Source organism: Crocodylus siamensis, chromosome 1 (assembly GCF_052110815.1).
Source record: "Crocodylus siamensis isolate JL-2025a chromosome 1, ASM5211081v1, whole genome shotgun sequence".
Lineage (NCBI taxonomy): Eukaryota > Metazoa > Chordata > Crocodylia > Crocodylidae > Crocodylus > Crocodylus siamensis.
The window spans coordinates 252,333,265-252,344,816 of NC_143395.1; the positions used below are offsets into that span (position 1 = coordinate 252,333,265).

Here is an 11,552-nt window from a genome sequence, read left to right on the forward strand (position 1 = left end):
AGGCCCCTACTTGGCCCAGCCCCTCAGGGAGCCCCGCGACCGGAGCCGCACGAACAGCCTGCGTAAATAGGCGCTCGAGTTAGCGCGGAGTTCGCACAGGGGAGGGCGTGGGAAGGCACGAGACCCTGCCTGCGACCCCCCAGAGTAATCAGCCCCAGCCGTAGCCAGCCTACCAGAGGCATGACATGGATGGGCACGCGGCACACCCCAAGGGTCCCCTCAGGCTCTGCAGCCCCGCCATTAGGCACCTCAGAGACTGCCACCCAGACAGAGCCCATGGTTCTGGGCTCCACGCAGACGGAGCCCCTGGCTCTTGGCTGCAGGGGCTGCCTGTCACTTTTTCAGGCTTTGGGGGCCGGGAGCATGGCCACCTCCCCTTCCAGGGTCTGCTCCCTACTGGGGTCTCTGGCGCGCCAGCTGGAGGAGCTCCAGGCCACAGTCTAGAGACTGCATGCCATCAGCAACTGCGAGCAGGAGATAGGCTCCTACTGCCAGGCCCTTCTCCCCCGGGAGCCGCAGGGGAGAGCACCGTCTCCCTCCACAACTAAGGAGGACTCTGGGACCTCCCGCTCTGCCCAGTCAGGAGCATGGACCAAGGTGGTCAAGGGCCCGAAGGCCCGCCGCACCAAGGCCCCTCCCTTGCCGGAGCATAGCAACAGGTTCGCACCTCTTGCAGCCCCAGCAGAGCCCACGCAGTTGCCAGCTCCCGCAGGCAACCCAGGCTCAACCACAACTACTGGCCCTGCTCTCCCCAAGTCAAAGCAAAAGGTATTTGTTGTGGGAGACTCCATCCTGTGGTGCACTGAGGGGGCAATCTGCCGCCCCGACCCCTTAGCCCAGGAAGTCTGCTGCTTCCCGAGGGCCCTCATCCGAGACATTGCGGAGAGCATCCCGCAGCTCCTCCAGCCCACAGACCACTATCCCATGCTCCTTATTTATGTGGGTACCAATGACACGGCTCAGAGCACCCCCAGCCAGGTCATGAGGCGCTACAGGGAGTTGGGAGCGGGGCTTAGGGGTCTGGGAGCTCAGGTGGTGTTTTCGTCGATCCTCCCAGTCTTGGGCTATGGGCTGAGGAGGGAGAGGGGGATCCACGCAGTGAACCAAAGACTGCAGAGCTGGTGTCATCAGGAAGGCTTTGGCTTCCATGACCAAAGCCCGCTCTTTGGTGAGAGAGGCAGCGAGCTGCTGGGAAGAGATGGCCTCCACCTCTCTCCCCTGGGGAGGAGGCTCTTCTCAGCCAGGCTGGCTGACCTGCTCCACCGGGCTTTAAACTAAGCCCGCTGGGGGATGGGGGGACTACTGCCACTGCTGGCCCACTGAGCGACCCTTGCAAAGCCAGCAGACCAAGGCACTTAAGAGAGCCCACCCCTGCCCCAGCCCTGGCACAATCTGTGGGCAAGGCAAGAGCCCCTAAGGGCACACTTGCCTGCCTGTACACTAATGCCAGAAGCCTGGGTAACAAGCAGGAAGAGCCTGTCCTCCTGCTCAGTGCAAACAATTATGATGTCATTGGGATAACGGAGACCTGGTGGGACTCCACCCATGACTGGACCATGGGTATACAGGGCTATACCCTGTACAGGAGGGATCGTGTTGACAAAAGGGGCGGGGGTGTAGCTCTCTATGTGAAGGAAAGCTACATGTCCCTGCAAGCTGATGTTGGCGACCGGCATGGACAGCTAGAGACCCTCTCGGTAAAAATTCATGGGAAAAACGGCACAGGGGACACAACGGTGGGAGTCTACTACAGACCTCCCACTCAAAGTCCTGAGCTTGACCAGGAGTTCGCCCGGGAACTGACTGAGGCCGCTTGCTTCAGGACCTTGGTTGTCATGGGTGACTTCAATTACCCGGAAATCTCATGGGAAGATCAATCAGCAAAATCCGAGTGGTCGCAAAGCTTTCTCTTGTGCGTGGATGACCTCTACCTGACTCAAGAAGTCTATGGGCCAACGAGAGGCAAAGCACTGCTCGACCTGGTACTGGCTATGGGGGACGACCTAATTGGCGACCTAGTGATCGATAGGAAGCTGGGTGACAGCGACCATGAGCTGATCATCTTCACCATCCGCCGTAAAGCTGGCAAGTCAGTCAGCAACACAGAAGTCCTTGACTTCAGAAAAGCCGACTTTGACAAGTTCAAGAGGCTTGTCAGTCAGGCCTTCAGGGACCCCAGAGAGATGGGAGTTCAAGAAGAGTGGTTGCTTCTCAAGGAAGCGATCCTCAATGCACAAGCTAAATCTATTCCAAAATGGAGGAAAGGCAGCAAGAAGGCACAGCAGCCCTCCTGGCTCTCTAGGGACCTAGCAGACCTCCTGCGGCTAAAAAGGAAAGCCTACAAAGGATGGAGGACGGGATTCACCTCCAAGGAGGATTATTCTGCACTGGGCTGGTCCTGCAGGGAGCAAACCAGGAAACCAAGGCTGCAACTGAACTCCAACTAGCTTCAAGCATCAAGGACAACAAAGAGTCCTTTTTTGGATATGTGGGGAGCCGGAGAAAAAGCAAGGGCAATGTTGGACCCCTGCTAAACCAGATGGGGCAACTGACAACTGACGCCCAGGAAAAAGCCAACCTATTAAATAGGTTCTTTGCGTCAGTCTTTCATCAGTCCCATTGGACGCCCATGCCTGCTATGGGACAGGGAGATCCGGGTGATGGGGATCCCCTACCCTCCATAAATGCTGACCTCGTGAAGGAACAGCTTGAGAAGCTGGATACCTTCAAGTCAGCTGGCCCTGACAATCTGCACCCCAGGATACTCAAGGAGCTGGCGAGCGTCATAGCCCAGCCCCTGGCATGGATCTTTGAAAACTCCTGGTGCTCTGGTGTAGTGCCCGAAGACTGGAAGAAGGCCAATGTGGTGCCGATCTTCAAGAAAGGGAGGAGAGTGGATCCGGCTAACTACAGGCCCATTAGCCTGACTTCTATCCTGGGGAAGATCTTAGAAAAGTTTATTAAGGAGGCCATCCTTGATGGACTGGCCCAGCCTAACATTCTAAGGGATAGCCAGCACGGGTTTGTTGTGGGTAGGTCTTGTTTGACCAATCTCATTTCCTTCTATGACCAGGTGACCTATCACCTGGACAAGGGAGAAGAGATTGAGGTCATATATCTTGACTTCAAAAAAGCCTATGATCTGGTATCCCATGATCACCTCTTGGCCAAACTGCCCAGTTGTGGCCTTGTCTCCACCACTATCCACTGGCTGGGAAACTGGCTCCGTGGTCAGACCCAGAGGGTTGTAATCGATGGCAGTCACTCATTGTGATGCCCTGTGACCAGTGGGGTCCCTCAAGGCTCTGTCCTGTGACCCATCCTGTTCAACATCTTCATTAATGATGTGGACATTGGAGTCAGGAGAGGACTGGCCAAGTTCGCTGATGACACCAAACTCTGGGGCAAAGCATCCACGCCAGAAGATAGGCGGGTGATCCAGGCTGACCTGGACAAGCTCAGCAAATGGGCGGACGAGAACCTGATGGTGTTTAACACCAAAAAATGCAAGGTTCTCCACCTTGGGAGGAAAAACCTGCAGCATCCTTATAGGCTCGGCAGTGCTACGTTGGATAGCACTTCAGAAGAAAGAGACTTGGGGGTCATCATTGACTACAAGATGAACATGAGCCTGCAATGCGATGCTGCGGCTAATAAAGCGACCAAAATGCTGGCGTGCATCCATAGATGCTTCTCGAGCAAATCCCGGGACGTCATTCTCCCCTTGTACTCGACCTTGGTGAGGCCGCAGCTGGAGTACTGCGTCCAGTTTTGGGCTCCACAATTCAAAAAGGATGTGGAGAAGCTTGAGAGAGTCCAGAGGAGAGCCACACGCATGATCAGAGGTCAGGAAAACAGACCTTACGATGACAGGCTGAGAGCCATGGGACTCTTTAGCCTGGAAAAGCGTAGGCTCAGGGGTGATCTGATGGCCACCTATAAGTTTATCAGGGGTGACCACCAGGATCTGGGGGAACGTTTGTTCACCAAAGCGCCCCAAGGGATGACTAGGTCGAACGGTCACAAACTCCTGCAAGACCGTTTCAGGCTGGACATAAGGAAGAATTTCTTTACTGTCCGAGCCCCCAAGGTCTGAAACAGTCTGCCAGCGGAGGTGGTTCAAGCACCTACATTGAACACCTTCAAGAGTAAATTGGATGCTTCTCTTGCTGGGATCCTATGACCCCAGCTGACTTCCTGCCCTTTGGGCAGGGGGCTGGACTTGATGATCTCCGAGGTCCCTTCCAGCCCTAATGTCTATGAAATCTATGAAATTAGCAAAACAATAGTTTCTCTCCCATTACTTCAGACTCTTCTTAAACAGCTTACCAGGGTGACCTGTTGATTAGTTCCAGAAGCCCTTCTTTGTCTGCCTGCCTGTCCCAGTGAAATTGGAGACACACACACACACCTCTCTCAGTATTACCTAGCATACCACATGCCTAGGGTCTGTGAGGATGGGGTCTGTGCTGTGGGAGATGGAATGAAGGGAGAGGGGGATTTCCTGCTTGAGCAGCGAGGAGAGGTAGGGTAGAGGAAAGCCAGAAGATCCTACTGTGTCTGCAGTCTCTGCTGGAGCCTTATACAGCACTAGCTAGCATACCACATGCTGGCCACGGTGCTGTGGGAAGAGGGGAGAAAGGGATCCCTGCTGAAACAGCAAGTAGTGAGAGGGGAAGGAGGAGGGTGGCAGGGAGAAGCCAGCAGACCCTGCTGTGCCTGCAAGTGTCTGCTGGAGGAGCTGTACCCTGGGAGCAGTGAGAGGCCAGCCCTGCTGTGGAACAGAGAGTCCTTCCCAGCCCAGAGAGCATGCTGGGATGCTGGGGGGCGGGGGTTTATCTTAAAGCAGCAAAGGGTCTGGGACAGACATTGCATAAAACAGTTAGACCCAAATCAGTTAAGTCTGATGATGACATTCAACCAGTTTCAGCCATTTTCAAACTGGTTTATCTGCACTGAACATCTGTTCTGTTACAGGCTTAACCAGTTTCTGATCACTTAAACCAATTTATATGTAATGTCTGTCCCTATCCCTGGACTCTCTTCCAGCTTCTGCTTCCTGCCCTGCTCCTGGGGGCAGGGTGGCAAGGTGGGAGGGGATCACAGGGAGTGGTCTACATGCAGCCAGGCTGCACTCATGACCAAGAGTGCTAGGCCACGAATACAGCCATATGTGGAGCCAGGCTGCAAGCAGCAAAGGGAGAAGCAGGCTGCCTGTGTGATGGGAAGGGACCCAGGAGAGCTGTCTCTATGTTGTGCACCCATTGCCATGTGCAGTCTAGGGGTTTTCAGCCTCCCACTGCCCACACATTGAAGAGACCGATTAATAGGTCTTGGGAAGAAAATGCAATAAATATTTCATTTGTCCCACAAGAAATATTGAGTTTTGTTGCCCAAACTATGGCACAGTTACAAAAGTCTCTGGCCCTCTAACTACAGCCAATAGCAGGGGGCTACATTTACATTTCAAAGTGAGACCTGTGAAAGCCAGAAACCAACAGACAAGCATCCTGAGATGTGGGAGACATGGAATACATGAAAAACATGCCATTGTCAAGGCATCCAAAAGGGAGAAGGGGGTACAGACTCCTTACAAGAACCCAGGCAAAGATGAAGCCTGTGGGACTGCCCTTAGTAGTTAAGACCTGCAGATGCCCCAGAAAAGCTTCTGAACACCTGGCCACAGACTCTGTCCTCAAGATTACATAAGACTTATGCAAAGTTTCTGTTCTGTCATGACTTAAGATATAGTAACAACACATAACATAGCTTATGTAGCTGCATCTTAGCTTAGGCTATTTTTTTCTTTTGTCTCTTTGTCTTATGTTTGACATAGCAAAGTGAATAACATTTCCAAATTACTGTGCTCAATAAACACTTTCTTCAGAAAATGGACTATTCTTGTCCAAGCATTTGATAACTTCATTGCCACTGCCTGAAGTCTAATATTATGTCCAGTAACTATTTGAAACTACTTGCAAAATCAGGTGAAGCGTGCCATGTTTTCATGAACAGACACTGAGAATGTGTACTCAAAAGGTCAAGATTAAATGTTTCAGGGTTTTGTTTTGGGAGAAAAACTGCAGATTTACTAAACAAGTTAAAGATGAAAATTATAAAGCTTATTCTCACACTTTTCTCATATGAAAAACAAAATGAAAAAAAATATCATTTTAGAATTACCCCAATTATTGGCGGGGGGGATTGGTACATACAGAAAAAACGAAACAAAAATTAATTTTGTAGTTCTAGGGTATGGAGATGGTCAAATCCATGTAAGAGTTTATGCAGCTATGACTCTCACTGATTTGAATAAAGGTTTGAATGAGTAAGCCTATTATTGTTATTTCTGAAGTGCCACTGTGATATACAAGTCTTTATAAACCAATAAAGGAATAAAGTCTCAGCAGGAGGTATTTGTCATCTCATTCAGACAGCAAAACACCAGAAATAAAAACAAAGACTTAGGAACAACTGTAAGAAGCAAAGGGACTGTTTTGAAAAAAGGGAGGCTATCTGATGTATAGGAAAGGAATGACTTTTTCATGGGTAAAGTATAAGATTAAGAAAGTGTGAAGTTAAGGATAGGGGAGAAGGAAGTAAAGCAGTAAGAAGACCTCTGGGCTAGGCAAGGTCAAGAAGTGCTTTTACTCGATTAAAATATTTTTAAACTATAAAAACATGATGTTTTACCATGATTTTGTATAATGTCCAATGCAAAGGAACCCAAACACTGTATTATGCTATGTTACTGTACCACAAATAATTAATCCAGTAGTATTCATGGCTGAGTACAGAGGTTCAAAAACCTAGGGAGGAAATTATCTAAGTTACGCAGTTTTCTGTAAGCAACTTGTTTCAGATCAATAGTGAATTGTATACATGTGTGCCCTTTAGGGGTGGAGGAAGGGGGGCACACAGGCTGCCTCCACTGGCCAAGGCCTGCAGGTTTGGGGTGCTCCTACATGCCTCCCAATATGCCCTGTAGGCTCCCTGGGCCACCAGAAACTACCAACCAAAGCACTTGGGCCACCCCTGATTTGCTGAGCGGCATGGGCAAGCACACCCCCAAGACCCTGACATGTCATCATGGACCCTCCCCCAGCTGTAGGCTTCCAGAAGACCTCAGAGTGAGCACCCTCCATCATAAATTGCATGTGCCTCCATATCCCAGCCTGCTTACACTCTGACATGGTGTCCTGCCACTCCTGCTCAAATAGGGAGACCCAGGAGCTGTGGTGTGTCCGGCCTGACTCTCACTTGAAGCTGTGAGACAGCATGCATGCCCACCTAGAAATTATGGGACAGATGGTCATCATGGGATATGGCTTTGTGCCCCATAGGAAGAGGTTCAGCACAGAGCCACCTACCATACACTGCTCCAGCCAAGCATTCCAGACTGGGCAGTGGCTTCCAAGTGGCCAATAAGTACAAGGCCACACAGGACTTCATAGACACTGAGGTGCTCTGGCACTAGCTTTGGGCCCACGCCACCAGCAGCAACTGGTGGTAGTGGATCATCCTGGACATCTAGGATAATGAACAGTGGGTCCAGACCTTCTGCATTCACTGGGTGATCTTCATGGGCATTCTTGCCCAGATGACCTTCCCATATTGCACACCAGCATGCAGCCACCCATTACTCTGGAGAAGTGGGTAGCCATCAGCATCATGAAGCAATCCCCTCCCAGCAGTCTTCATTACATTGCTAACCAGTTTGGCATGGGCAGGTCCATGGCCAGAGAGGCCAGTTGGGACATGTGTATGGTCATTCAGAGCATCCTGGCCAACTTTTTCATCTGCCTCATCAACCCCCAGGAGATGCTCACTGTCTTCCACTGCATGGGCTTCCCCAACTGCATGAGGGCTATGGAAAGCACCTACATCCCCATTTTCTACCTGCCCAAAGGTGCTCGTGAGTTCGTCAACCACAAGGACTGTTTCACCATCATCCTGCAGGGCCTCACTGACCACTAGGGCTGCTTCACCCACATCTTCACTGAATGGGTGAGTAATGCCATGATGCCCACAACTCACTTCCCAAGATGATGAAGTGTGGTAGATAACAATACACTCCTGGGGTACCCAATTTCATCCTCTATACCATCATCATCCATCCACTCATCATCAGGGACCCACCCCCTCCTGCCTTGGCTGATGAAGCCCTTAGAGTAGGGTGACCATACGTCCCATTTTGGATGGGTCATTCCCAGCTGGCTGGTCAAAAGTCCCAGACTGGAGATCTGGCAGAGCAGCAAAGTGCAGTAAGCAGATGGGCAGGTAGGCATCACTGCCAATATGCAGGAACAAGATGGGAGGATATATGGTAGTCCTAAGATGCTATATACAAAGTCCCTACATTCCTGCTTGCCTGCCCACCTGCCTGGTGCACCATACCACTTCTCCCCACCAGACTCTAGCTTTGGACTTTTGACTAACCAGCTGGGTCCAGTCTCCAGAATCTAGGACCATCCTAGTCAAAGTGGGACATATCACCCTATCTATAGAAAGAAGCTGGACTGCTGAAAGAAGACTTCAACTATTGCCTGAGCAGGTGCTATGCAATGGTGGAATGCACCTTTATCCACCCTCTTCACAGGACTCCATCATCCCTGTACCCTGCCCTTACCACACCAGATGTTTCAGTGCAGATATTTATTTCATATTTTTTCTGTCTCATTAGTTCCCCCGGTGGGGATCATTCATTTATGCCCCTCTATTCATGAGTCCAAGAAACAGGTCCTCCACCCTGGGGCTTCCTATTAAGTCTCCACCCCATAAGTCACAAGTATGAAGTCACACAAAACCCCTTAAGAAAGGAATATCACAGGCTGGAGGCAAGAGTCTCTGAAACTCACTCTCTCAGTCACTGTTTTCTTCTCTTTCCAGATACCAGGAACAAAGATTGCACACTCACCGGCCTTGAGCACTCTAGGCTTCCGTGCAGCAATTCCTCTTCATCCCTGTTCTCAGGTAAATTGATCTAAGACATGTAATTCTCTGCTGATCTCCAGTCAATCCAGCTAATTACTATGCCCCCATGAAATTCCACAATCTCCTACTTGTGCCACTCCCCTCTCTGGGGAACTAGCTGTTAGACCATCCTGGCTTTAACTTCCAGGAGGATCAGATGGGTGTCCCAACATGGCTCCCAATTCACTGCCCCACTGACTCCTTTAGCTGGTTGTTTTAATTATTATCCAGGAACCCCTGCCCAGCTCAATCTCCATCCAGTCTCACCGCTGTAGTAAATTTCTCTTCCTCTGCTGCTCTTCGTGCTTCTCGTGACAAAGTGTACTTGCTGCCCTGTCACACCAGCTCATGGCACCAACAGATGCCACAGCCAAAACCACCACCTGCCCACAGGCCAAATAGAATCAATTTGTGGGCCATGGGCAGTGGCTCCAACTCTAGCCTCAGCTGGCATAGTGTAGGATGCTAGGCAGAAGCAGCCCTGCCCACCCACCCAGTACAACACAGCAGTCCAGGAGACAGAGTCCAACCCCATGGTGATGGGTGGGTGGGCAGGGCTGCTTCCACCCACCATCCCCCATTGTGCCAGCAGAGGCCAGAGCCCCACCCACCTGCCAAGCACCATTGTGGAGCTTACCATGTGGATGGTACTGGCATGCCTGGTGGCTCTGGTCAGTCCCAGCTGGTGGCGATGGTGTGCAGCTCCCAGCAAACTCATCAAGTGACAGGGTGCAGCATACACATGCGTAGGCCAGACCTCCCCCGGGGAGCAGCTGTTGTTGCTGGCTACTGGAGGTGACATGGCCAGCTGTGCCTCATGGCTGAGCCTGAGGCTGTAGAGCTGTCAGGGCAAGTACTGGCCCAGGCTCTCCAAGCTGCTGGTGGAGGCTGGGGGTGGGAAGCTTGGTGGCATGGGCTGCTGGTGCTCAAGGGGTCCTCCCCCAGTGACATGTCACTGTGGGTGTCAGGCCAGGGCTGGGACTTTGGCAGGTCACCTGTGCTGCTGTACACAGCACAGCTTCAGCCTGGATCCCAGGGTGCAAGGATTGCATCCAGTTGCTACATAAAGGTCATGGACTTGCAGGGCACTCCCTTACCAGCCCACTGTGCCCATAAGGCCATGACCTTTACATAGCACTACCACACAGACCAGTTGTACCTGTGCTCCTGCATCTGGCCTGACATCCCCTCATGGATTTGGATGTTGGAGTGCCTGCCCCACCCAAACTGCAACTGCACTTCCACCTCACCCCACAGCACCATGAGGTCACCAGTCTCCTCCTGCAACCAGTTGGGGCCCTAGGTGGCAGGTAGCCCATGACCTGTGCAGGGGCAACAGGGGCCAAGAGTCCCCACAGGCTCCCTGCTGTTGTACCTCAGGGCTCAAAATGCCTGAAGGCTTTTAAAGGGCCTGGGGTTGGGGTAGGAGAGGGTTCTGAGGTTGAGCTGAAGCTGATCCCCTAGTGGCAGAGCTGACTGGGAACAAATTTGCTCCAGGTTAGCATCTACACATGTGTTCCTGTGCAATAAGTACTCACAAATAAATTTTCTATTTGCATTTGCAGGTAGAAAATTTACTTTAGAGTACAGAAGTTTACTGCATGGTAAGCTTATACATGTGTAGAAGCACATGCTTACTGAGCAGTAAACTATGCTACTGCACAGTGAAGCATCTTATGTAGATGCACCATGTGTGAGTGAGTTAGTGAATGAATGAGTGCGAGAGTGTGTGAAAGTGAGTGTGAGTGTGTGAATGTGTGTGTGTGGCTCTTCAACATATCAGCAAAACTTGTTAAATGGTCATTCAGCCCAAATAAAAAGCAAACTGCCTGCATGATGAGAAAGGACCCAGGAGAGCCCTCTCCATGATGTGCACCTTGCCATGGGCAAATTGTCCACCCCTGTGCTATAACATTTCCATTTAAGAGTTAATATACCCTAACACTGTGTATTAGAGCTACATTACATATTTTGTGCTCCATTTTAAGGTTTTGAATTGCGCATTAGAATGAAACCACAATTTTTTTGTGAAACCAGAACCCCGTCAAAACATCCTTTTTAAAACTGAAACTCAGGGAATTAGAATCAGTCGCATGCTGTTTGGGGACTGGGGCGCAGGCCTGAGATTAAGAAAAACCAGGTTCAAGTGTCTTCTCTGAGAAATGCATAACAAGAGTTTTCATTCCACCTCACTCTGAATCAGGCCTAATGGGCATTTGAACATATTCCTCCCTCAAAGTTATTCACCAGAACATCAAGTATACAAGAGACTCTTTCATCGGCCTGGAAAATTGCTGCAACGTGTGAACATTTCAGCTTCAGTGGGACAAGAAGCCATAGAATGTTTTGAAAATTCAAATGTATAATTCTTCAGCCAGGTTTCTCCACTGTGGAGACTAGACTAAACCTAAGCTAGCTTAGCTGTATCACCACCATGCAGTTCAATGCAAACTATTTAATTCCTGTCAAGAAACAGTTTGCTATGTAGGTATCTCTTTGTTTCTTTGCATAAAGTGGACAGTGATACCTCTTTGATAAAATGTTTTGTGATCTACAGATCAAAAAAGCTATACTGTAAG

At 50.6% G+C, this 11,552-nt stretch overlaps 1 long non-coding RNA gene across 2 annotated transcripts in view; it reads left to right on the forward strand.

Annotated features, from left to right (window-relative positions):
- LOC149874348 (uncharacterized) overlaps positions 1 to 11,345 on the forward strand; it is a 48,435-nt gene extending 37,090 nt beyond the window's left edge. Inside the window, exons 1-3 of one of the 2 annotated variants that reach the window (XR_016443842.1) lie at positions 7,831 to 8,007; positions 8,890 to 8,973; positions 11,213 to 11,345. This is a non-coding gene — a long non-coding RNA (uncharacterized LOC149874348). Of the gene's footprint in view, positions 1 to 7,830; positions 8,008 to 8,889; positions 8,974 to 11,212 lie in introns of those variants that run through there. The other variant, XR_016443843.1, reaches the window with a different exon arrangement.
- Positions 11,346 to 11,552: the final 207 nt, after the last annotated feature.